The sequence below is a fragment of the Mesoplodon mirus genome (genome assembly GCF_964341445.2).
Source record: "Mesoplodon mirus genome assembly, chromosome: 6".
NCBI classification, from domain to species: domain Eukaryota; kingdom Metazoa; phylum Chordata; class Mammalia; order Artiodactyla; family Ziphiidae; genus Mesoplodon; species Mesoplodon mirus.
Window position 1 is genome coordinate 139,399,585 of NC_138982.1, and position 27,051 is coordinate 139,426,635.

At 42.6% G+C, this 27,051-nt stretch overlaps 1 protein-coding gene across 3 annotated transcripts in view; it reads left to right on the top strand.

Moving 5' to 3' along the window:
* Positions 1 to 1,404: 1,404 nt before the first annotated feature.
* Positions 1,405 to 27,051, top strand: part of DYRK1A (dual specificity tyrosine phosphorylation regulated kinase 1A) — a 144,363-nt gene continuing 118,716 nt past the window's right edge. Inside the window, exon 1 of one of the 3 annotated variants that reach the window (XM_082625069.1) lies at positions 1,405 to 1,744. The gene's annotated coding sequence lies outside the window, so the exon portion shown is untranslated. Of the gene's footprint in view, positions 1,745 to 3,039; positions 3,196 to 27,051 lie in introns of those variants that run through there. The other 2 variants (XM_082625072.1, XM_082625068.1) reach the window with 2 other exon arrangements.

Here is a 27,051-nt window from a genome sequence, read left to right on the forward strand (position 1 = left end):
GCGTGGGCTTCTCATTGCGGTGGCTTCTCTTGTTGCAGAGTACAGGCTTCAGCAGTGAGCAGTGGCTCACGGCTCAGTAGTTGTGGCTCGCGGGCTTAGTTGCACTGCAGCATGTGGGATCTTCCCGGATCAGGGCTCAAATCCATGTCCTCTGCATTGGCAGGCGGATTCTTAACCACTGCGCCACCAGGGAAGTCCCACCAGCAATAAAAAATGGACTCAAATTTAATTTAGTGTTAAAGGTTGCAGATGCTTAAGTGTCCTGATAGAAGTGAAACTGTGGTGGATGGGGGTGGGTTTGGCGGTGGGAGCCGGGAGAAGAGAAGCAGGAGGGAGGAAGGAGTTGGTTGTATAGGTGGAAGTGTAAGTTTGGGCAGAGTCAAGATTGCAATCTCTCACCCCAATAGGGACACTCTTCGCCACTTCCTTCAAAACAATCGAGTTGAATGTGGACTTTAACTGCATTACTAATTTTGAAAAAGTCGGCACTCTAAAAGAACTTTTGATAGTCATGGCAACTTTTGATACCATGAGAATCAGTCTGAAGTAAGTTATTTGCCTACTTTTTGCCTGATTTATCTTAAGTTTAGTCTGGTTTCTTTCATGGCCTGTGCTAATTTGAATGGTTGCCTTAGTATATCAAGGTTCTAATAACTGTAGGAGGGAAACATTTGTTGGAAAAACTCAAGTGTCTTTTCTCCAGTCACACAGGCTAGAGACCAGTATTTATAACGGGGTTGTTTTTCCTTTTGATTTGTACTAAAAGATTAAAAACATTGTATGTATCGGAGTATAGTTGATTTACAATGTTGTGTTAGTTTCAGGTGTACAGCAAAGTGAAACAGTTAGACATATTCATACATCCGCTTTTTTTTAGATTCTTCTCCCGTATAGGCCATAGGGTTGTCTTTCTTTACACCTGTAAGATTGTATCTGCAGCCACTGCACTTATGAACGGTTTAAGCTTCCGAAAAAATTGATACATTATCATAAGATTGCAAAAACAAGCTTAGAAATAAATCCATAAACTGGTGAATAAGAGTAAAATATTATGTATCATATCCTTTTTACCATATTAAATGCCATTTTACTAGACTTGATACAAAATATAATTTCAGACAGTGGCTGTCTACTAATTACATAGTAGCCAGCACAGCAGGGCTACTAACATACCTAGGTTTTAATGCCTGGGGAGCACACCTCGCAATATTTAGTCAGGAAGAAGGTCTAGATAAAACAAAGATAAACCAAGGCCAGAATATTAATAAATTGTGGGCGGATCTAGAATCTGGAAACTGAGACGGTACATGAAAAAGAAAATCAGGGAGGTGGACAAAGATACAGTAACAGCTTAAGACGATTAATTTTCGGGGAATTCCGACGGGGAAGGAAGGCTGTGCCCGGAAAGGCGGGAGGGGGGGCGGTTGAAATCCGTGGGAATGCCTGGGAGAGCCTGCACAGCCTAAAGTTTTTATGATGGCTCCGTCCATAATTTCTGTACGCTTGCACTGGCCGCCTCAAAGACCGAGAGACAGGATTTAATCAAGGTGTCAGCCGCAGGGGCATCGTGAATGCGGGCGAAGCGTCCGGAATTCCGGAGATGTCTGAAACGCGGAGGCGGCCTCTTCCCCACCCCCCGCCGCAGCCTCCGTGGGCATTTTCCGGCGAGGGGGGCACGCGAGCCCTTCGAAGAACAGCTTAAACCCGCGGACGTGCGCGGCTGGCGCGCTCCCCGGGGATGAAGGTGAGAACCCCCGGCCCGGGCGCGCGGGGGGTGGGTTCCCCGGGTCCCCACGCGGCCTCAGAGTCCGGCCCCCCTCCCCCCGGAGCAGGCGGGGCTGCGGGCGCACGACGCGGAAGCGCTGGGCTGCGAGGGCGGTGGCGCGGGGCCCGCGCGCGCTCTGCGGGCCGCAGTCGGCGCGGGCGCGGCGGGCGCGGCGGGCGCGGCGGGAGCGGGGCGGGGCGCGGCCGGGCGGCCGGGGAAGAGGCGGGCGCTCGCGCACAGGCCGGGCCGCCGCCTCGCCCTCCTTCCTTTTCCCCTTCTCTACCTCGGCCCGGCCATCCCCCTCTTCTCCCCTCCCCCGAACGAATCACGCGCCCTCCTCTGACACTCGTAGCGGGCCCGAACTCCGAATTTATCCTTCACGTGACCTGAGGGGGGTTGGGTGGTTGGTTGGGGACGGACGGGGAGAGGGAAAGGAGGGAACGGAATCTGCCGTTGCCCGAGCAACAGGCCCCGCCCTCCGGCTTGGGGCCGGGGGGCGGGAGGAGGACGTCAGCACGTCAGCCTGGGTTTTGCGTTTTGATTGACAGTTGCTATAGCGACCGGGTCGGTCCGTCGCCATTTTGTTGGTTGGTTTTTTTTTAAACCCTTTCGCTTCCCGCCCGAATAATAATAAAAAGCCCCATTGGAGTGAGGCGGGGGTGGCGGCGGCAAGAGCGGCGGGGGGATCCGGGGAGACTGCTGCCGTCGCTGCTGCTGATCGCGGCCCGGGACGGGCTCAGGGAGCGGACACCCCGAGCGGGGGGTGCGGGCGCCGCCGCCGCCGCCGCTTCTGCTGCTGTTCCTGCTGCTGCTGTTGGTGCCGCTGCCGCCGCCGGCGAGCGGGCGGGACCGGTGTGAGTGTGAGAGTGTGTATGTGAGTGAGCGTGTGCGAGGACGAGTGTGCGTGCGTGTGTGTGTGAGTGTGTGTGTCTGTCTGTCTGTGCGGGGACTCGGGGGCGGGCGGTTCGGGCTCTCCTGGCGGAGGAGCCGCCGCCGCCGCCGCCGCCGCCGCTCGGGCCCCGGCGCTTCTCGCTGCGCAGGTTTGGAGCGCGCGCCATTTTGTGAGATTTACAAAATCCTCCTCGGGAAGAAGCCACCGGCAGCGGCCGCGACTCGGCGCCCGGCCTCGCCGCCGCCGCCCTCCGCGCCGGGCCGGGCCTCGCGGCCCCGTCGCCGGGAGTCGGGGTCCGGGGACTGCGGTATTTGCCGGGGAGAGTGCTGTCGCCTCCCCGGCCCCGGGCGCCGCTGGAACCGCGAGCCGGAGAGAGACTGAGGAGGCTGCGGCTCGGCCGCAGAGCCGGGAGCGCCGGGGGCGGAGAGAGGAGGCCGGGGCGGCGCTGGCTGCGGAGGCCGAGGCGAGAGCGCGGCGGCGAGAGCCCGAGGCAGAGACTCACCGGAGGGAACGGCGCGAGCGCCCCGCCATCGTCCCGGTGAGTGTCCGGCCCGGCCCGGCCGCGGCCCCGGCCCCGCCCGGCCCGGCCCGGCGCCCGGCTCCCCCCGCGGCCTGCAACCGGGCCCGTGCCGAGGCCGGCCGGGCGGAGGGAGGGACCTGCCATTTTAGGAGGAGGCGCCGCGGCCCGGGGCCGGCCGCCGGGGGAGGGAACCCGACAGGCCCGGTCCCGGAGGAGAGGCGGGTGCGAGCGGAGGGAAAGTTGCGGAGGGTGGGAGATGGGGCCGCGGCCTCCCGGGAGCCGGGGCCTGGGGGCCGGAGAAAGCGCCAGACCTTCACTGGTCGCCCGAGCGAAGGGGAGGAGGTTGTCTTCCTCCTCCTCCTCCTCTTCCTCCTCATCCTCTTCCCCCAGCTCCTCCCTCGTCCCTCCTCTTGGTCCCCACCAGTGTGGGAACGGCCGGGGTTCTCCGCAAGGACAATGCGCGGGTTAAGAAAATGGGGCTGGCTGCCGGGCTAGGCGCCGGGGAAGGTCGCGAGCCCGGTCCCCGCGCGGCCCTTTTGGGGTGTGTGCTGGAGCCAGGGCACTCGGCATGCTCCGAAGTTGTGCAGTGAGTGCAAGTGAGCCCGGCCACTCTAGGTGGATTGATGACTTGTTTAGCAGCGGGAGGAATTGGTGGCTGAGGATGCATAAATTATAATTGATACCTGGGTATTGCAACGGAACTTCACAAGTCTGTTAATAGGCACAGACCCACTGTCGTTTAGAGCCACGGGAGCTGCTGAATAGCTTCACACTTAGCGAAAGGCCCCTCCCTGGTCCGAAATAGTTAAAAATGGCAGAATTAGTGAGTGAGTGACTCCGACCACTTCTCTGTGCCTGTCGTCCAACCCTTGGATGATGTGGATCTTGTAATCTAGGTGCAGTACTTGAATGCCAGCACCATTTGGTTCTTGAATTCCGCCCAAGTTGTCAGAAAATACACCTTATAACATTGTTTTCACACTGATTTAAAGATTAGGACGAATAGCGCCAGGCACTTTTCTTCAGGGCCTTATGTGTGTTAATTAAGTCGCTTATCCTCCCGGTAGGAACTGTTAACCCATTTCACAGATGAGGAAACTGAGCGGTGACTCATCCAAGGTCATACAGCTGGGACCGGGAGTCTAGCCAGCCTGGGCTCTTAATCACTAGGGTATAACTCATTATTGTAAATACTGGCAAATTTTGGAGCGATCTGTGTGTAATGACTCAGGGTTCTAACCTAGAGCTTCTGTCCACGTATAGTGTTTTGCATGGAATTAACTTTGTGGTTTGCGGAAGCGGAAAGGAAAGGTTGAGGTGAGGGCCTCTGAATGAAACTAAGTAGTCAGTTTCTGTCCCCCCCCACCCCCCCGCTCCCAAGCAAACTACGTAGACAATTTTTGAATGGAAGGAATTAAAAAATATTATTCAGTGAGTTTTTGTTCACACTTAAATTTAATTATAGTCATGTAACTATTGATGAGTCATAAGAAAGTTTTGTGCAAAGTTATTTTTAGTTACTTTTTATCTTTGAATACTTAAGATTTTCTCTGTGATCCCTTACACTTTACATATACAAAGTATTTAAGAATGGATATATTTAATATTTTGATTTTGGGGGCGTTTTCATAATTCAGTGGAATTACCTTTAGCTTTTGTTTTGTAAACTTCTCATATCTTGATAAGTTACGAGAATATTTTTTTCAGCTAGAGTATAAATGTGGAAAGAGAATTAAAATTTCAGGTGCTAAGATTTTAAACGGAAGAAGATCGTTTCAAAGAGCCTGCAGTTATGAAAAAAGTTCACTCAGTTATATTAAGATTTTTAGTATACATATGACTTACATTTAAAGTACCCCAGCGCTTTTGGAGGATTTGCCTTGGAATAGCAGTGATGTTTATGGTGGCCGTCCAAATTCATTTAGACTTCAAACCTTGCCAAAAAGTTGAGTCCTGTCAATGTCTACAGCAAGTTGTAATGTAAAACTGAGTATAAAAAGTTCATAAGAAGCGTAAGCTCAGAAGTTAATTATCCTGGAAGGAAGGGTTTCTCCTGTGTCTGTAAGGTGAAGAGTCACTCCTTTGAAATCTAAAAAAGATTATGGATTTGAATAGAATTAAGTGAGTGGACGGTCCTTACTGGTAGGGTTGGGAGATGGACTGAGTGATCTAGTGAGATCTTGTGTTTGTTTGGAATATGGAATTTAGGTTTAAGATCGTTTCTTACATTTCTTTTAAAGACTTTTTGGTGGAATTTAATGGAAACTTAACAAACATACATAGTTACTGTGTCCTGGGGATTCAAAAATTGAGTTAATCCAGCCTCTTTTAAGGGCACTAACATTCAGAACGAATGAAGATGTTCCATTGTAATGCAGTGTCTTGTTTGGGAATGTAGATGTTAAAAAAAAACCTGGCTTAGAATTTTTTCCTCCTCTAGAATATTGTCTGATATCTGCCCCTTAGTTTCATTTATGGAGATTTTTTTGTGTGTATGACTTAGAGATGTTGCGGTGGGGAGTGTGGTAAGTGCAACAACTGGTATTTAAAGAATTTACATAGGTTTTTGTAGAGCTACAAATCCCCATGAAACCAAACTTAAGATAACTTGTTATAATACGTGGTGAGAGTGACCTTTGGCATATGTTTTGTTTTGAAACTATGCAAAGAAAGAAGATGCTAATTTGTATTGAATCTTGGATACTACTTGAAAACAAAACAAAAAAAAGCTTAGAAGTTTAGAATGCCCAGGAATGTTTTCACATGCATGTTTATGCTTGTCAACTATCTAGTCATGGGGAGAAAACTTGAATAGAAGCAACTTTATTATGAGTGAGAAGGGAATTAATTGCCTTCTACATGATCTTAAAGATAAGCTTAATAGAAGAGGGGGCTTCATTTGTGACTTTATTTGTGGTAAGGTGTGTGCCAAATTTTCTTTGCTTTAACATTCACTTTTGTCTCAAAGAACTTTCACATTTCCTACATGCCCACCCCCACCCACAAGCAGTTTCTCTTTTTATCCCCCCACCGAGAAAAACTTTATCTCAACCCAGCAGAACCCCAAAACTTCCAGAGTCTTTATAAAGAACTTGACTTTTCTCTCCCAGAATTTTAGTAGTCTTAGAATTTTGTTGTATTACTATCAGTAATTTAAACTGTGAGCTAAGAGTCACTATTTTCTGTTGAGTTTTTTGGTGGTTTTACCTCCAGATACTTCTGTGTATTTATTTTCTGTTTAGAAGTAAAGATATTACTTGAAGCTATCAAACATGATCACCTGAAACTTGACACTATCACACTTTGCCCTGTAAGGTGAAATGCGTGACTTTATTACTTTTGTGTGAGCACCTTACATGTATACATAGTGGTTATGTTTTTTGAAGGACTGCTTACCGTATATCATTTTGACAATGGGCAATGTTTTGATGGCTAGAGAAATTATAGTAATTCATAATCCAAGGCGTGCACAGATTTGGTTTAAAAATTTTGGGGGGGGTTAAAATTTGTGGTTAATTACTTGGAAAAATCATCAAATTATTTTAAATTACTTAAAATTTCTTCCCAGTTGTCTCTAAATAAAGAAATCATTTGAAATCTTGCCTTATGTCAATGCTGTAATGTTAAGCTAGAGCTGTAAAGTTTACCATTGGTTATGTGAAAGTGAAATGTTGACTTCACATGACTAAAGTAATTAATTTAAGGCTCATATTAGGCAATTAGAGACAAGTCTTGTTTCCTAACCTAGTGGCTACAGGCAGCCTTAGTTTCATTTTTTGGTGTATGAAAACAAAATGACTTGGAAATATTGCATTGTATAAACCAGCTAAATGTTTTTAAAAAGTTATGGTTTTGCTTTGAAATCCTACTTGCAGAGTTGTATAACAAGTTAAAATTCTTCATTGGAGATAACTTATGGTGCATTGAACATTAAGATAATGTAGTTCCTTGTAGGCATACTTTTTGCTAATACAGAACCATTTTGGCTTTTCAGCAATTGGTTCTTCTCCCAGAGCTATGTATCCTCTCTTCTAGAAGGTGACTTTTAAAAGTTTGTAATACTGTTAAAGTTTTGTTTGTTTGATGGACATGTGCCCATATCTGATATATAGTGCATAATAGTTTAAAATGTATCTTTACTCTTGATGAATTATTTTCAGTTTTATCTCCCCATAATTGGATTGCTTGTTCAAATTCATTTTGTGGAGAGGGGCTTAGTGAACTTGTTTACCATGGAATGAAACTGGTTTCAGCATCACTTCTATTTTAAATAACATACCTGTCATTAAATAATCCCCTTATTTCTCTAAGTATGTAAAACTTCGACTGGAAAGAGTTTATTATTTTTTTAAGTTTTATGGATATTTGTGGTTAAGGTTGGCAGTTCAGCACATGCATTTGGGTAAGAAGATGCTCAAATTGTGACATCTATCCAAAATCTGCTTGATAGCAAGTTAGAGATAGCAGTTGAGGAAGCATGGTAACTGTGGAGAGAGTATTGGCCTGTGAGATGGTGCCAGGCAGAGCCTCCTGAGTCAGGCAGGTCTGGAATCTCAACAAGTCCTGCCACTCACTGGCAGTGTGGACTTAAGGCACAGTGATTTTGCTAAGCATCAGTTTCTTCATCTGTAAAATGGGGTTGATGATACTTACCATGGGGTTCTTGTGAAGACTGAGATAGCACACATACATTTCTTAATAGCTTTCTCCCTCTTTTCCTCTTCTTCATTTATACTCATCCTTATGGTCTCAGCATAAATGCTACTTCTTCAGAGGCCTTGCCCCAAACCCCAGTCTAAGTAGGATTCCTTGGCCATGCATTCTTACAGACTCTGCTTTTTTTGACAGCCATTACTAGAAGTTGCTATACAGTTATTCATATGTACGCATAAGTACATGTACTTATTTATTGTCTGTCTCTCCCTCTCTCCACTAAACTGTAAGGTCCATCTGGACAGGAATAATTCTGTAACCCCAGTGCCTGGCACATAACAGGTGTAGCTAAATGTACATGTACATGGAACGGTGGAATGAGGAACCTGTGTGCCACATCCTACCTGAGCACCACTCCTTAGTTCTGCAGCCTTGGGCAAAGTAGCTTCTGAGCTTTAGTGTCCTATATCCAGATGTGCAGAGCCCCCGCTGCCTTGCCCAGGATTTTGAGAATGTGAAATGAGATACTGTAATGAGGTGTTTTGCAAAAAGTGTAAAATGCCATATAAATGTAAGTGATACAGTAGCAATAATTTCAGTAGTGAGATTACCCAAGAATTTATAATTAGAGTTTCAGCTTTACTGAGCTGGTAAGTAGCTGTTACGTAATATTTATTAGTAACTTAATCTTTCTATATGCATTAGTTGGAACACAAGATTGGACCTGTGTTCTGACTAAATACAGTGGCTTAAACAAGGAGTTTACTTCTCTCTCATATAAGTAGTCTAAGGCTGATGTGGTGGCTCCAAGATATAGGGGACCTTGGTTCCTTCCGTCTTGTTTTCCTATGCTCAAGGGGACACCATTTCCTGTATAGTTCAAGACAGCTCCTCACCACACTCACAGTCCAGGAACAGGATGTGGGGAGAGAACATCCCCTCTTTAAAGACAAACCTGGAAGTTGCATATGTGACTTTTGTTCACACCCATTGGTCAGAACTTAGGTGGCCACACGTAGCTGCAAAGGAGGCTGGGATATGTGGTCTTCAGTAGGTGGCTGTTTGGCTGAAAATCTGTTTCTACTGAAAGAAGAGAATCGGGGTAGGGGGGATTATGAAACATTGCCTGTCACACTTTCAAATGTTTTGGAAGAAACTTACAGAAATGAACTTTGAAAAGACAACTTATTGCACTAATTAATAAGTTTATATTCCATATTTGCTCTTTTGAGCAAATTACTCTTTTGAACTATGGTGTACCAATTGAAATAGACTATCAGTACATAGTATATAGAGTATATACGTAGGTAGTCAGATTCGAAAAAATGTAACTAAACTTCTGGTAGTGAAGGAATTTTGGGTCACATTATTTTACTGACGGTATTTTCTGATAGAAACATGATTCTTGATTGCTGTGACTATTATATGTAAACAGTATTTGAAATCTAAGCTCTTGGATTTAGTTTTAGCAGTCCCCTTGACCGTTCTGTATGTATTTGTGCTCATATCCTCAGCAAGCAATACTAGGATATTGTGATTCAGTATCGCAATATCTTGTTAGGTTTTCAGTAAATGTTTGAATCACTGAAGTTGCAAGGAGGATGATAGCAGTGATATTTAAACATTTTCTGTCCAGTATCTTCCTCTTTATTTCATGGGTTTGACAAAAGAGGAAGGTCTAGGATTCTTTGAACTAACGTATAATTAGGTCAAGTAGAGACCTGAGGAACTGATGGGTCTCAAACAGTTTTCAGGAGAACTTGTCAAAGTTGTGGGATTCCCAAGCTCCGATACTTCTCTTTCTGTAAGTATGGGTGACACTGTAGAATCCCTTTTCTTAATTTGGACTCCAGGTAATCCTGATGCAGTAGAAACATTTTGAGAAACATTGACATAGTTCATCTCTCATTTTAGAGAAGGAAAGGGATGCAGAGAAAATAAATGACTAACCAGTGCCTCAGAATAAGCAGGTCTGGGGGACTAGCACATGTTTTCCTGCTCTTAGTTCTTTGTTCTTTCTACAGAAGAGGGGACAGAGAATAGAGTACAACTGCATTTTTGATTTTATAGGAAGATCTGTTGTTTTCAAATATGTTGCTGTTTATGTGTGAGCTCATTGGTAGTGAATGGTTGGCTCACTTACCTGTCTTCTTAGCCTCTTAGAAGAATAGCCTGAGTTGGTCAAATAAGTATTTAAAGGTGGGAAGTTGAGGTTTTAATTCAGATATAGTTAGTGTCGGTGCTGTAGTGGGTAGGGTAGGGTATCTCCAGCGTTAGGGTAGATGACAGGTAGGTTTTGATCTGGCATGTTTAGAAGGAGCAAAGGGAGGTCATGTCCTCAAATTATTACTTTCCTTTTCTTCTGGTGTGCTTGCAGTTCTCACTGTTGAATTCATTCCTTTAGCTTAAGGTAAGAGCTGGATTTCCTGATTTAAAGTGGAAATATTCCCAGAGGAATATCCTTTATCTGTTATCAGGTTAACGCTTTATTTTTATCATTTAGCTGGCTGTCATTTTAAACATTGGAGAGTAGCACGTTTGGGACGGGGAGGGAAGGGTCGGGCACATGTGCCCTTGCCCAAGGAAAATGAAGGGCATGTTTGAGAAATGTCTCCTTGTGGTGCAGTCCTGGAAGGGTTCATGGAGGCTTCTCTGGTGGCCGGAGGTTGGTAGCATTAGACTGGCACTTGCTGGCCTTCTGTTGCTAAGGGTGTCCGTAATGGGACTGGATCATTTTGCTGAGGATCACTGGGCTTGATGGAATACGGAGTCATTGGAGTAGGAGTGTTCTCTTTTTCTGAGTGTTTTTTCATCTGTTTAGGGCTCCTGTTTGAGCAGTCTTATATCAGACATAAAAGGTATCATTTTGATCTAGAGAATTTTAGTTCTTAACAATCAACAAGTTACGTATTTTCACGATTAAAAAAAAAAAAAAGATCCAGCCCGGTAGAATGGTGTCACCCCCCCACCCCGCTGTGCTCCATAAGTAATAGCTATTTAGTTTTTCCTACTAGAAATGTTCTATACATATAAATGTACAACTGTATATGTAAACATATATACACGTCTGTTACAAAGCTGTATATTTAGTGCGATCCTGATTTTTTTTTAGTGTGACATTGTGTGTGTGTGTGTTTGTGTATCCACTCTGTGTACTTAAAATCAAAAGCAAATGGGATCATGCTAAACACACAGTTTTGCAACTTAAGCTTCTTGATCACCTTAGAAATATTGCCATATCAGGTGGTAGAGTTTCCCTGTTTTTTTAACGGATGGGAAGTATTCCATGTTATGGATGCAGCACAATTGAGTCAGTCTCCATTAAAAAGCATTTAAATTTTTTTCCCTATTTTTGCTATTTTTAAACAATGCTGCATTGTACATCCTTGTACATGTAACTTTTCTGTGAGCGTTAGCCAGAGAGTACATATTTCTAAGGGAAATTGCTGGTTCACCAGGTATGTGCACATTTCAATATATATTGCCAAATTGTCTTCCAGAAAGTAGCCAATTCGTACTTCATCAGCAGTGTCTGAGAGTGTATAGTTTTCCAGATCTCACTAACACTGGTGTTATCAAAGTTTTAAATCTTTGTCAATTTAATAGGTGAACAGTGAAGTCTAGTTGTTTGAATTTACATTTCTTTATGAGTGAATTTGAGCATCTTACGTTGTACTGTAAGTCTTGTACGTTAAATAACAAAGTATTCATTCTTTGTTGTTTAGTTAAAATTGTTCTGTGATTTTCCTTTATTTATTCTGTTGAATGAAAAACTTGATAAATTGTAAATGCTTATAATTGTACGTACTTTGATAAACTGTAAAAGGGGATTCTTGTTCCTCTTCAACTGAGGAAACATTTGCCTGTCCTCTGTATAAGATGTGTGAATTACGGTGGTAGAAACTTTGACTACAAAAGTGAGTAAGGTTTGGTGACCTGCGCTGTTAGTGTTGAGATGGTTGTGTGTATACGGGCAAAATCAGCACAGGGAAGACCATGGCTGCCAACGATGAGAGCTATTGCCATACAGAGAGCCAACTAGAAGAACACGGGAAAGTCAGACAGATCTGGGCATTTGAGCATGCCTTGTGGAGGAGGAGGGATGGGAGCTTGGTCTCGAAGAATGGATGGGCTTTTTACAGTAGAACCTGGGGAAGTGACAGTCGGCTGGAAGAAGTCATATGGGCACCTGTGGTGGGTGTACCTGGAGTATAAGAGCGTGTGTGTGTGTGTGTGTGTGTGTGTTATGTTGGGGGAGGGATAAGAACAATTGCAGTGAGAAATGAGAGTTACGGGTCTTAAAGGGAATTTGAATTTGGGGCAGTTGGTTTTTCAGCAGGGCGATGATGGCAGATCCTTGAGTTAGGGAGATGACAGCCTAAGAAGGAAGGTTTTGAAAGGCTCTTTCTAGGTGTACAGGCATGAGGAATAGAGAGGGAAAAACAAGACGGAGGGAGAGCCAAGTTCGGAACATCTTGAGTTCCTAATTATTTAATTTTCAACAGAACAAAGTGAATATTTCTGGATTCAAATAGCATTGTGACCCAGGTTTTGGAGATAGGAGAGAATTCAGCTTTGGTGGCATTATAGTAAAGGTCATAAGGAGTCGAATGACTGGCTTAATGGGACAGTTGAGAATATTTCCTAGTAGGGTCCTGAAGGAACTGTGGAAGAACAGAAGATAGAATTATTATTGTAGTTCAAACCTTCCATTAGTGACAGGTGGAAATAATTTGTAGCACCATTAAAAATGAGCTAAAAAATGGGGCAGTCGGAGAAGGCAGTGTTAGAAGCTGTGATTCTGGAAAGGAACAGGTTGTATCATAGTTCACGGTTTGAAAAGTATAGAGTAGTTAAACATGTGAGGGTTGAATTTATTCTGCGTGTCTTAGTATTTTCCTGAAAAATACCATATATATTCTGTTTATTTTCACATATGTCGTTATTGGGAGACCAATCATCTAAAAAGCATTTATCTTGTGAGGCAGATAGAGCTATTTATCGAGTACCTACGAGCGCCAAACGTGGCACTAGGGCCTGGGAATCAATGCTCAAGTAAAGCCCTCGCCGTGTGTGCCATCACGGAAGTTAGTTGTAGCGGGGGATCTTTAACAGCTTGCTCCTAATCCAGAGTAGGCTTAAGGACTCAGTCTAGAGTATACATGAATTTTCATTAAAGGGAACACAGTCTATGAAATTGAGTAATGTTTGATGTTGCTTTTGAAGGTCAAAATTTTTGTCTCCTTTTAAGAGTCCCTTTGACAGTTAATTTTAGGTTAAAGTTTATTTGGATATAAGTAGGACTGCTGTCTTTAAGACAGGTACTGTCTGCTGAAAAATTTTTTCTGATTTGATCGTTTCTCCTTGAGAAAGAACAGCTGTCATCACAGTGGTGTGCTTTACCTCACCTTTACATCAAAGACGTTTATTTATTTATTTGTTTGTTTGTTTATTTATTTATTTACGGCTGTGTTGGGTCTTCGTTTCTGTGCGAGGGCTTTCTCTAGTTGCGGCGAGCGGGGGCCACTGTTCATCGAGGTGCGCGGGCCTCTCACTGTCGCGGCCTCTCTTGTTGCGGAGCACAAGCCAAACACATTTATTTTTGAGAGACATTACTGTGGTACAAAAGACTGTTTCATTAAAGTTTTCCAAAAGAGCAATGGTGAGAAAATTATTAGGATCTCAGCATATTTTGTAATCTAATTTCAATCTTTGAATTTCCCTATAGTGGTTCTGTGGTACAGTTCAAAATGTCAGTAATGCTAGGTAAATTTACCTAAGAATTGGCCTGAAGGCCCACAGCTACTCAGCAGTACTGGAGTCAGCCATGCAAAGGGAAGAAATTGAAGACAGAGTCTTAGGATTCATGGGAGATGTTTGGAAGAAGGCTGTTTGCTGAATAAGATAAAGATACAGACATCTGAAGTAAAGGATGTGGGCATATAGGGAAGGTCAAGGAATAAAATGCAATAGAATGGATAGAAATAGAGGAGAGATCTGAACAAATGGATGAACAAGAATTCTCAGTTCTTAAAAAAAAAAAAAACCTCTTTAATGATTTATTGTGACTTCTAGGGGAAAGACTAGACTAGTCATAGGACCCCCTACCTGGATGACGTGGCTCCAGCTGACTTAAGCCGTCTTGTCTCCCATGTCTTTGCGTGTCTGCTTCCTGGGCCGGCCATCGTCCCTTCTTTCTTTTAGTTAACTTCTTTTCCTCCTCCATTTTCAGTTCAGATATTACTTTGTCAGGGAAAGCAGACCCCTGTCCTAGTCACCTCTTCTTTTTTAATATCTCATGTCTCCCTGTACTTTTCTTTCACAATGCTTATCACAGTTGGTCATTTTTTTAGTGCTTGTTTTATTAATACCCTCCAGAGAGCAGGAGCAGTGGTGTTTTGCTTCCCCTTGCATTCTGAGAGATTGGCAAGTGTTTGGCGTATGGTGAGTACCAGATAAACATTTGTTGAATGAATCAGTGAACTACGTTTTGGTCTTTACTAGTTGGTCTCAAGGACCAAATGATTACATAAGGGGAATGTACATTTGGAGTAAGAGTTGGACAGGGAATATGGGAGCCTTGAAGAAGAAGAAAAAGGTGAATCCTGTTTTTTTAAAAATAAGCTTGGAAAACTCTATGTAGCCAGTAAAAAAACAGAGTTATTTACTCATGGATTAATTTAATCAGTGCATATGAAAATACCTACTAGTTGTTAGAAGTTCAGTGTTGGTATTACGGAGTTGAAAGGTTGTGCTTTCTCTATTAAAGGAGTACATAATTTTACTAGTTTATTGAAATAGATACAGTTCTTAGTTTCATTTGGAAGGGTTTTAAATTGTGGAGGGAATCAGGCTGGATATTCTTTATGATTCTTAGCCAACAAAGTGAGGTTCATTCAGTAATTATATCTGGAATGTCAATCCAGCATTTGCAGTAGCTCTTGGGTTCACATTTAAAATAAGCTCTAGCTTTGGCGTCATTTAAAAAGTGATAGAAGGGACTTCCCTGGTGGTGCAGTGGTTAAGAATCCACCTGCCAGTGCAGGGGACATGGGTTCGATCCCTGATCCGGGAAGATCCCACATGACGCAGAGCGCCTAAGCCCGTGCGCCACAACTACTGAGCCTGCGCTCTAGAGCCCGCGAGCCACAACTGCTGAGCCCACGTGCCACAACTACTGAGGCTGCATGCTCCGCAGCAAGAGAAGCCGCCAAAATGAGAAGCCCGCGCGCGTCAATGAGTAGCCCCCGCTTGCCACAACTAGAGAAAGCCCGTGCACAGCAACGAAGACGCAACACAGCCAAAAAAAAAGATGATAAAAAAGTGAAGAAAGTGATTTGGATGCGTTTTGGCTTTACTTTTTCTTCACGTTTGGACAACAGAACAAGAAGAATGATTGAGGGAAAGTTCGTTGTACGGATGGATTTTCAAAAGAATTGAGTCTTGTAGTTAGAAAATTACTGAAGCTTTTGATCTCGTCAGGTGAATGATCTTTTTAAAAGCTTAAAAGGGACTTGTTTTAAAGTAGTTCTGAAACCTTTCTCAGGGACTAGTTTCTGTAGTAAATATTTAGAAAAGCAAATATTCAGATTTTATTTTTTGGCTCTTTGGCCCCTTGCCAGGCCCTTGGGACGTAGCTGTGAGTTAGATGGACATACATGGTCCCATTCATGGTCATGAAGCTCTTCAGTATGGTTAGAATTCACTGTAGAGAACTCTAAAGGAAACATGGCTTGATGCTTCCATTATCCAGCTATCCATTTGTCCATCTGTTTACGTATTCCTTGAACTTAGTTCTGGTGGCAACATGTTAGACTACTTTATTGTTGCTTCATTTCTCATAAGAAAGGGGCTAAGGGGGATAACATTTATAATACCAATGTAAAATAGAAACTTGGATCTTCAGCTTGTTGGCATTGGCAGATTTTTTTTAAAAAAGAGATGTTCATGTAAATCAGTGAGTTTCTCTTATTAAAAAATAAACTATTTAATAATGGTAACATTATTAAATAATGCTAGTATTGATTGCCTGCTATGGGCCAGACTCTACATATTTATTATTAGTTATTTTAATATTATCAGCAGCCCTAGAAGGTGGTGGATAGTATCTGTTTATAAGTTAGAAAACTGAGATGCAGGGAAGTAAATTTGCTTAAGGTTAATCATAGTAGATTGCTTATGCTGCTTCCAGATAATAAAAAACCCAGTGAACAGTTACGGGCCCTAAAGTTAAACATTCAGATAGAAAAGAAAAAGGAACATAGAGCTTCTATAACCCATTAATTGAAAAAATAGATAAAAGTTCTGGTATGCTGGGATTGATGCTTTGTGTTACTGGTTCATTAGTCTTTCAGATAATTAACCAGAACGTCTAATAGCTTTCTATGTTTGGGGGAATTCTTCACCTTAAGAATCTTGGTGGGGGCTTCCCTGGTGGCGCAGTGGTTGAGAGTTCGCCTGCCGATGCAGGGGACACGGGTTCGTGCCCCGGTCTGGGAAGATCCCACATGCCGTGGAGCGGCTGGGCCCACGAGCCATGGCCGCTGAGCCTGCGCGTCCGGAGCCTGTGCTCCACAACGGGAGAGGCCACAACAGTGAGAGGCCCGCGTACCACAAAATAAGTAAATAAATAAATAAATAGGTAACAGCTTTTTAAAAATGTCAATTTAGTATAGGTGCTATTCTAATGAAGGCCTTTTTATGCACTCTCTTATTTAATTCTCACAAAAAAAAAAAGAATCTTGGTGGGAGGTAGACGTCTTCCATTATGAAAGCCAGTTGCTCACTTTCTCTGCGTTTTTTGGGGGTTAGGATGCAATCGTATGACCTGGGACCTCCATTCCACTACCTCAGAAGCCAGTGATTTTCAGAAGCAGGCACTTTGCAGAGTCTGTGTTCTGCAGTGCAAGGGGGATGGCAGCTGCGGCTCTTCTGGAGGCAGTCAGTGACAGATCCAGTTGTAGCATTTAGTTCCGGGGTCAGTGGTATCTCTACAAATCACAGGGACCGAATTCTGTGTTGTCTCCACTGGACCAGATCTGTGGTTTGAGTTTTCGGTGTTCTTGGTTATGTAGCCTTCCAGCCTGGCCCTCTGGGGTTTTCTGTGAGTTGCCTAATACACTTTAATAACTTCCTTTACAGTTTCAACAAAGCTAGAGTTAGTTTCTTTTGTTTGCAACTAAGAACCTTTACTCAGATGATGCTAATTATGACAATAGACAATTCTAAGGAACTCTGTATGGTCAGGGTTACTTGTATCTAGATTAGAATTTACTAAGTAGAAGAGTTCACAATATATATTAAGTGAAATACTTGTAAAACACTTTGCTTATTGATTTAATGAATTTGCTGAATTTGAGTGCCTGTTCTAGTTCAGGATATGTTCTAGGTGTTGGAGATACAGGAGTGACAATATAGGGAAGATCCCTGTACTCGCAGAGCTTACGTTCTATTGTGAAATGTAGAATAAGCAAGAAAACAAATAACATAATTGACCAAGAGAGATACCTATCATGATAAAAATAAAGACAGGATAACGTGATAATGATGTGTGTGTGTATGTTTAGGAGTTGTATCTTATAAAACATTTACTTTAAAATTGTTGTCAGGAGTCATGACTTCTGTTTTTGACTATGGGGCAGTAACATTCTGAATTTACCCTCCAGCTAGGAAACTGGACAAAATACATGGAACAACTGTTTTCAGATATTAAACAATAGGCAGTGCAGAACCACGATCCCTAACAGATGGGAAACAAACGAGGAGGTCCTGTGATGGTGCACCTTTCTGCCTGGAGGCAGATCTCAGTGCAGGGAAGGAGATCCCCCCAAAAGCCAGTGAGTTGAGGAAAGGAAGGTTGGAGTTGGGGGAGGCCAAAATGGTTCTGATTCGAGGAGCAGAGTTCTGGAGAGAAGGGAGTTCTGCAGAGAAAGAGGTCCATAAACCTTCGTAGTGGTCCCCTTAAATGCCGACTGAATGCCCATCTGTGGTGCACGTGTAGGGTACAGTTTCATGAAGGAAACGTTTCTGGGGAAGGAGTCCACTGGGAAGCTGTAAGCAGAACAATCTTCTGAGCTCACCCAGGGCTGGAAAATATTTGAGTACTTTCTAGCCAAAGTAGAAAGATCTCATTATATGCTGTGTTGATTGAGAATCCAAAAGGGTCATGTCTTAATGGGGCTAAACGAGTCCTAAAATAAAGGTTACTCTAGATCCGTTTGAAAAAAATCTTAGAACCAAGCCTTAAAAGGGGCAAACTACAACTGACCCTTGAACAACATGGTTTGAACTGTGCAGGTCCACTTAATACGTGGATTTTTTTCAGTACTACAGTACTACATGATTTGCGGTTGGCTGAATCCATGGATGCAGAACTGCAGATACGGATGACTGGCTGTGAATTTTATACTTGGAGATTTGACTGTGTGGGGCAGTCAGCACCTCTAACCCGTCTGTTGTTGAAGGGTCACCTGTAATTTGAAAGTAATGTAATTGCCAGTCATTGCAAAGGCCAATACTCTTTAAAGAAACATAAAGAAACCTAACACTCAGCAGTGTAAAATGTCCAGCATCCAATCAAAAATTACTAGATGTAGGTTAATGTGACTTACGATTAGGATATCAGTAAATTGAAACCAACCTAGAACTGACATGTTAGAATTAACAGGCAAGGACATGAAAGCAGTTACTGTATTCCATATGTTCAAAAAGTCAGAAATTATGAAAGGTATAAAAAGATCCAAATAAAACTTTTAGAGGTGAAAACTAATGTGTGGAATGAAAAATATACAGGATGGCATTAATGGCAGATTAGACATGGCAGAAGAGAAGATTAGTGAGCTTGAAGACAGAAGAGAAAACTCAGGAGAAACAGAAATGATAGAGACAATGGAATTAGCAGACAAGGTTATTAAAAAATGGCTACAATAAAATGCAGGGTCAAATGTCAGATCACTGTGTTGTACATCTAAAACTAATATTTTATGTCAAATGTATCTCAATAAAAATACAAATAAAACACAGGGTCAGATTGTGGTTAATGTTGACATCTTGGTACATGAGTTTTGCTTAAAAAGAGTAATTGTGACTGCTACCTGAAGCTGGCTTGCTGTGTAGTTGAGTAGTTGCAAATCATTATTTCAGCAAAGCACCAGGATATGGCGGAAGAACTTTATTGTGTAACAGGGTGTTATTTCTTGATATGTAACAATATTACCATAAAGTTAGAAACTTAAAAAACAAGTACATTTATGGCCTCACAGTTTCTGTAGGTCAGATGTCTGAGCACAGCTTAGCTTAGCTGGGTCTCAGAGGGCTCTGGTCAAGTTATTGATGGGGCTTTGGTCTCATCTCAGGTGTAACTGGGGAAGGTCTCCCCTAAGCTCATATGATTGTTGGTAGAATTCAGTACCCTGTGCAATGTTGGATTGAGGGCCTCAGTTTCTTGCTACCTGTTGGCAGACATCTGCCCTCAGTTCATTGCTGTGTGGTCTTTTCCAGCGTGGCCACTACTTTCTCAAAGACAGTGAAGGGGCGAGTCTACGCACTAGACAGATACACAGTCTCATGTATCATAACCGCAGGAGTGACATCCCTTCACATTTCCTGTATTCTCTTGGTTAAAAGCAAGTCCTAGGTCTTGGTTCAAGGGAAGGGTCTGTGGAAGGGCATGAACAGCAGGAGGCTGTGTTGTGGGAGCCATCTTAGAGTGTGTCACTTACAGTAGAGTGTAGTGGTAAAGAAATGCTGTACATTTGATTGGATGCTGTACATTTTTGTACATTCCCTGGAGTCTCATCTAGATATCTGGCTTTGAACCCTAGCCCTGCCTTTTCCCAGCCATGAAAACTTCTCTGAGCCTCAGTTTCCCTGTGGGGATAATATATGCCTACTGTTTATAGCGTTGTGAAGAGTAATAGGTGCTTGTAAAGCACTTAGGACTCCATCCTACTAACTCCTAGTCATCTTCCCCATCTCAGTTTAGATGTCTGTGTTCAGGGAAACCTTCCCTGACTCCTTCCAGTCTAGGTTAGGTTTCAGAACACCTTGAACTTTTCCTTACCACTGCTTCACACTGTTCCACCTGAGTTTTATACCTGTTAGGTTGATTTATTTTTGTATCTGTTTTCTTTAGACTGAGCTGCTGAAGAGCAGGAGTTGCATCTGCTTTGTTCACTGCTGTCTCTTCAGGGCCTAGCATAGAATCACAGGAGGGCCTGTTGTATAGACAACTCCATAAATGTTTGCTGAATAACTGAAAGAATGAGGTTAAACTGCATGCACTGTTTCTCTGAAACGGCATTTTTAGTGTTACCATACTGTGTTCTTCCAAGTACTGGAGCAGTTAGTCTAAAAGCTACTCCCTCTGTTTCTGGGATGGTCAGGCTCTAGCATGGGAGACTGAGGCATAATAGTCTTAGAACTGTGATTAAAGAGGTTTGCAGAGTGGACGCTAAAAAGTGGTAAAAAAAAAAAAAAAAAGAGGCTGACAGTATTGAGGATACAGTAGTAACAATCAGTCCTAGTGGATTAGAAGTAGGGGACACAGTAGTAGAGAGTTCCTCTTGCTGTAAACGTGCTCTGCAGATCACTCCGTGGTGTGGTATGAAGGAAATAAGCTTGGAGAAAATTACCTTCTTGGAGATCCCCAGTACACATTAGCATATTATAGGAAACCTGTTAACATAGTAAGGGCAATCTCTATTAAGCTCGCTCTGAGTACTTTATAAACATACACATATCACAACCTAGTAAGGTGTTATTTTCAAATAACTGATGATAAAAATTAGGTTTAGAGGTGAAGTAATTTTCCCTAGTGGTTGGTGAGATACGATTCAAACCAGGTTCAGCCCTCACTCTTAGTTATTATTTTATTGCTTCTGTGGACTATGTTTTAGCAAATATTAATTTCATGAAAGCAGGAATCTTGTACCTTTTTGAAAAAATGTATTTTTTGGCTGCATTGGTCTTCGTTGCTGCGTACGGGCTTTCTCTAGTTGTGGCGAGCGGGGGCTACTCTTCCTTGCAGTGCACGGGCTTCTCTTTGTTGTGGCTTCTCGTTGCGGAGCACGGGCTCTAGGTGTGCGGGCTTCAGTAGTTGTGGCACGTGGGCTCAGTAGTTGTGGCTCTCAGGCTCTAGAGCGCAGGCTCAGTAGTTGTGGCTCATGGGCTTAGTTGCTCCGCAGCACGTGGGATCTTCGCGGACCAGGGATTGAACCCGTGTCCCCTGCATTGGGCGGCGGATTGTTAACCACTGCGCCACCAGGGAAGTCTCAGAACCTTGTACATTTTGTTCCTCATGTATCTAGGACTAGAATCTTGCTTATCCCTTAATACATGGCTGAATGAAGGGTTTCTGGTATTATTTTAAACTGTATCTCAGCTTCCCAAGTTGAATTCCATGTAAAACTTGAAGAGAGTTTTGTAGATAGCAGCTAGTATAATCCAATCAGTGGATTACAACAGAAAGTAATTTTGTGTTTTCACTTTGCAGTGATTGAGTAGTTATGTCCCTAAAGAAGAAACATCTATGTAGTCTTTGACTCCTTGTAACTTCCTCTCAGTTACTTTTGAATTTACTCTATTACCCAGCCCTCTTGAGTTTTGTTTCTGAAATAGTCTTCAATTAAGTTCTTTCTTTACATTATTGTTAATGACCTCTCTACAGATCAGATCTTTAGTTTCTTTTTGCTTACTGCAATAATTTTTTTTAAGAATTACTTTTTAGTTTTAATATGCATATAATCAAAATTGAATACTTCCGAAAGACGTGTGATGAAAAAAGCCTGTCCCCAGGCACACCCTTCATTACTCCAGTCCTGCTCCGTAGAGCAGTGCTTCCTGAACTTTTCCACCTGAGGGTCTGTATGGACAAAATAGAAGAGGCTGTTTGGGTGTCCTGAGGTCTTTAGGGGATCTTGCCACTTCTGGAACATTAGTGGCACTGTGTGCCATGCACACTAGCTGGCAAGCTCTGCCCCGTAGGTAATCACTTTTTCCTCAACTCTTAGCTGTTTCTTCTGCTGTTTATCTATTTCTAAATAATTTGCTTATCAGTTAGGATGCTTTTGGGTGGTAATACTGAGACCACGACCCAAACTGGCTTCAGTGTAAATCCCAGTTGTAAGTCCAGAGGTAGGGTGGGCTCTAGGGCTAATTGGTTTTGCGGCACAATAATGTCTTCAGGGCGCCTGTTTTCTGTCTCCCCCTTCAGTCATTGGCCGGCTACATCCTCAGATTAATAAGATGGCTGCAGCAGTTTGAGGAGTTGTACCCAGATCCAGCAGTGTCCAGAGAAAGAAAATTATTTTTCTTGTAGCTGTATAAGAATATGGAAACTTTGCCTAGAAACTCTGGCAGACTTACCTCCTGGGTTATATGCCTGTTTCTGAAAGACTCACTAGAAAGGGAAATGGAATTACATTTAGACCAATTAGGCACACGCCTGGAACTGAGCGCTTTCGCTGAGAACATGCCTAAAGGGATGGGTGTGCAAAGCGGTTCTGGACAAAGTTAGCTTCTGTTACAAAGGAAGAAGGGGAGAGTGGAGGCTGGGTAGGTAACTCTGACCCTAATTTGGTATTTGACTTAAAATTTAAGATATTATTTATTGACTTTCTATTAAGGTAGATGAATATTTAACTTTAAACCACCTGTTTTACACTTTTTCTTCCATCTGTCCATTATAGTTTTATATGTATATATTTTTTCTTTAAATGTATTGTGTTTTTTTTTTTTTTTTGCGGTACGTGGGCCTCTACTGTTGTGGCCTCTCCCGTTGCGGAGCACAGGCTCCGGACGCGCAGGCCCAGCGGCCATGGCTCACGGGCCCAGCCGCTCCGCGGCATGTGGGATCTTCCCGGACCGGGGCACGAACCCGTGTCCCCTGCATCGGCAGGCTGACTCTCAACCACTGCGCCACCAGGGAAGCCCTAAATGTATTGTGTTTAATGATGATTATATAAGTCTTGTTCACCATGGAGGAAAATTGTATACTATGATTACATTTCCCTCCTTGTATAATTTTGTTTTTCCTGTTTTGTTTTCCTTGTATAATTTTGTTGTGTTTTCTAGGTACTAGTGACTGAGTTTTCCTGTACCTTCTAATAGCCTCTCCATATAGTTCTGCACAAATATCAGATAATTAGTTGTCCCGTTCCTCATTCTCACTCACCCCCACCCCCTCCCTTAAGAACGTTCTTAAGGGGCCCTCCATCGAACTACTCCTGTATGGAATTCTTTTTTTTTTTTTTTTTAATGGAGTATAGTTGAGTTATAATGTTGTGTTAGTTTCTGCTGTACAGCACAGTGAATCAGTTATACGTATACACACATCTACTCTTTTAGATTCTTTTCCCATGTAGGTCATTACAGAGTATTGAGGAAAGTTCCCTGTGCTGTACAGTAGGTCCTTATTAGTCTGTATGGAATTCTTGCTCTCTAGGTCTAATAGGGTTCCTTTGTGTATTTCCAACAGGTTTGGGTCTCCTGTTTCCTAGTTCTCTGACCTTTATCTTTCCTGCCTTTATCTTTCTTTTTGCCAGAGCACAGCTTTCAGTACTTCCTGAGAAAGGGTGCAAGAGAGGTTAATTTTTTGAGACATCATCTGAAGATATCTTTAATCTGCTTTCTCTCACGAGTAAAAGTTTTGACTGGGTACAGAATTGCAGTTGGAATATAATTTTTACTGAGAACTCTGAATGGATTCATGGTTTTTTAGCTTCTATAGCAGATATAATTTGTATTCTGGATTCCATTGGAAAAGTTAGAGAACATAATGCACTCCCATGTATCCATCACCCAACTTCAACATTGATCAACTCATGGCCGCTTTTTTTTTTTTTTTAATTAATTTATTTTTGGCTGTGTTGGGTCTTTGTTGCTGTGCATGGGCTTTCTCTAGTTGCGGTGAGCAGGGGTTTCTCTTCATTGTGGTGCGCGGGCTTCTCATTGCAGTGGCTTCTCTTGTTGCAGAGCACGGGCTCTAGGCGCACGGGCTTCAGTAGTTGTGGCGCGTGGGCTCAGTAGTTGTGGCACGTGGGCTCTAAAGCACAGACTCAGTAGTTGTGGCACAAAGGCTTAGTTGCTCCGCGGCAAGAGGGATCTTCCCGGACCAGGGCTCGAACCTGTGTCCCCTGCATTGGCAAGCGGATTCTTAACCACTGCGCCACCAGGGAAGCCCTCGTGGCCACTTTAAAAAAATTCATAATCCTGTCTACCCCTCTTCCCTTTGATTTTATACAAGCAAACCCAGATATATAATTTCATTCTTGAGTATTTTAGTATGTATCTCTAAAAGATAAGGACTAGTTTCTAAACTATAACCGCAGTAGCATTATCGTACCTTTAAAAGATTAACTAATTCTTTAAATATCCAGTTAAAGTTCAAGTTACCTCGATTGTCTCATAATTATATTTTTAAACAGTTCATTCAAATCAGGATCTAGGTAAGGTCCATAAATTGTCATTGACTGACAAATCTCTTAAATCTCTTAATCTATTGGTGGTTTTTTTCCCTGTGAGTTTTATTTGTTGAAGAAAGTGTATCATCTGTCTTGTAGTCTTCTACAGCCTGGATGTTGTTGAATGAAACCCTGTGGTGTCATTGATGTGTTCCCTGTCCCTTGTAATGTATTTCCTGTATTTGGCAGTAAGATCTTGATAAAATTTTGGTTTTTTCTTCTTTTTCTCTTTTTTTTTTTGAGAGGTGGTGAGTGGGGAGAATACTGCATGAGTGGTATGTTATCTTTAGGAGGCACAAAAATATCTGACTTCCTGTGATGTTAGTGGCTACTAAATATTAATATAGATCCATTAGTTTATAAGAAAATTTGGTCCTTTTTATATAAACTCCCACTTCCCGGAAGTTTTAAGGATCTGATCTTCATCTGTGGTGTTCTGAAGTTTTGTAGTGTTACCTTGTCTATTTTCTATCTGTTTACTTTTTACCCTTATGGGGAGATATTTTTCAACTTTTATTTTCCATCAGGGTATTTTTTATGTTCTCTGCTCCTCCCCCCACCCCCCACTAGCATTTTGTTTTTACTTCATGGTTACATATATTCTTTTGCCTCTTCAAGCACGTTCATATATACGGTTAATTGCCTTTTTTCCCCTTTCATGGCATTGTCTCTCAGTTTCCTCTGGATTCCTGTTTTTCTGCTTGTTTTGATTGCTGTCTGAGTTTTGGCAGCTTTCCTCAAATATCTGGCCATCCCTGGGCTGGTGGCTTATATTTAAGAGTAAGTTACAATAAAGCCGAAGGAAGCTCTTTGTGAGGTTGAGGCTTGTTCACTGAAGGCTTAGTGTGGTGCTTGAGGGACCCATGAATATGAGTAACCCTAGGGCTTTTACTCCAGGGCTCTTGGTGTCTCCTGATTGAAACTGTAAGTCGAATGCCTGGGGGAGAGGGAACGTGTATTCCTGTTGCTGATGTTCTGCAAGCAGAACTGGAGAAGGGGACTAGAGTCCACAGTTCCGTATAGAGACTCTTACTCAGTTCTGTTTTTAGTCTTCTGCCTCAAACCAATTCTCTGTTGTGCTTGATCTTTCAACGAGTAGAGCCTCTGCATTTTCCCCACAGAGCCTGCATGCCTCTGGTCTATTTGGGGGCATGATAGTTGCCAGCCTGTATAGGGTTTGGGCTGCAATTTGGGGTTTTACTACATTTATTTTATACACTTATTTGTTAAAACGAACTCAGGAAAGTTGCCGGTAAAATACAGATAACTTTTATTTACTGAATCTTTTGAGAGAGAGTTGTTGACATGATGTCTCTGTTGAATATTGTAGTGCATGTTTCCTACAAACAGACATTCTCTTGCCTGACAACAATACGACCATCAAAGGCAGGAATGTAACATTGATATATTACAGCTGTCTGATCCTTAAGCCTCCATTCAGGTTTCAGCAGTTGCCCCAGTGGTGTTCTTTATAGGAAAAGGATACAGTCAGTCTAGGATCACTTAACACATTTTGTTGTCACGTCTCTTCAACTCTTGATCTAGAATAGTCCCTCAACTGTTTTTTCTTTTATGATATTGGTATTTTTGAAGAGTACAGACCAGTTATTTTATAGAATCACTCTCAGTGTGAGTTTGTCTGATGTTTCTTTGTATTAGATGTAGGTTAAGCATTTTGCCAGGAGTATCATAGAAGTGATGCTATATTAATTTCATTGCATTTTGTTAGATGGTGTATTATTGTTTTTCTGTTTGTACTGTAAAAAAATTACCACAAATTCAGTGGTTTAAAAAACAGACATTTATTATATTACAGTTCTGGAGTTCAGAAGTCCAAAATGCATCTCAACTGGGCTCAAATCAAGGTGTCAGTAGGGCTGCATTCCTTTTGGAGACTCTACAAAATAATGTTTTTCCTTGCCCTTTCCAGCTTCTGGAGGCTGCCTGCACTTCTTGGCTTATGGCCCCCTTCTTCTCTTTTCAAAGCCAGCAAGTTTGGACCTCGTCCATCTCATGCTGCCATCTCTCCCTCTCACGCTTCTTCTCACCCACCCTTTCACTCTTAAGGACCTTTGTGATTACATCGGGCCCACTGGGATACTTGAGGATAATCTCAATTTTAAAGTCATCTGATTGGCAAATTTAATTTCTTCTGCAAACATAATCCTCCTTTGCCATGTAAAGTAACACGTTCACAGGTTCTGAGGATTAGGATGTGGACCAGTCTTGGGGCAGGGGCATTACTGTGCCTACTACAGGTGGCATATGATCTCATTTCGTTCCATTATTGATGACGTGTACTTTGATCACTTGATTATGGTGGTGCCTTAAGGCTTCTCCATTTTAAAGTTACTTTTCCTCCCTCTTTGTAATAAATATTTTGTATAGAGATACTTTGAGACTGTGTAAATCTTCCATCAGTAATCAGACTTCTAATTTATTCACTTGTTTTATATCACTATGAGTACCTGATTCTCTGTTTTATGCAGTGGGTTGTAATCCATTACTGTAATTATTTATCTTGAAGCCTCACTTGTCCCAGAGTTTGCTAGTCGAAGCCCCTTCCAATTTGCGTCTGTGTCCTTTTAGCATATCTGCATCATTGTTTGGAGCACTTTCCATGCTCATCTTCAACCCCTGTCTCAGCCTTGGACTTGGAATTGGCTATTTTTCCAAGGACCCCCCTCCCTTTAAAAAAATCCTTCATTTTGAAATAATTGTAGACTCACAGGAAGTTGCAAAAATAATATAAAGTCCCATG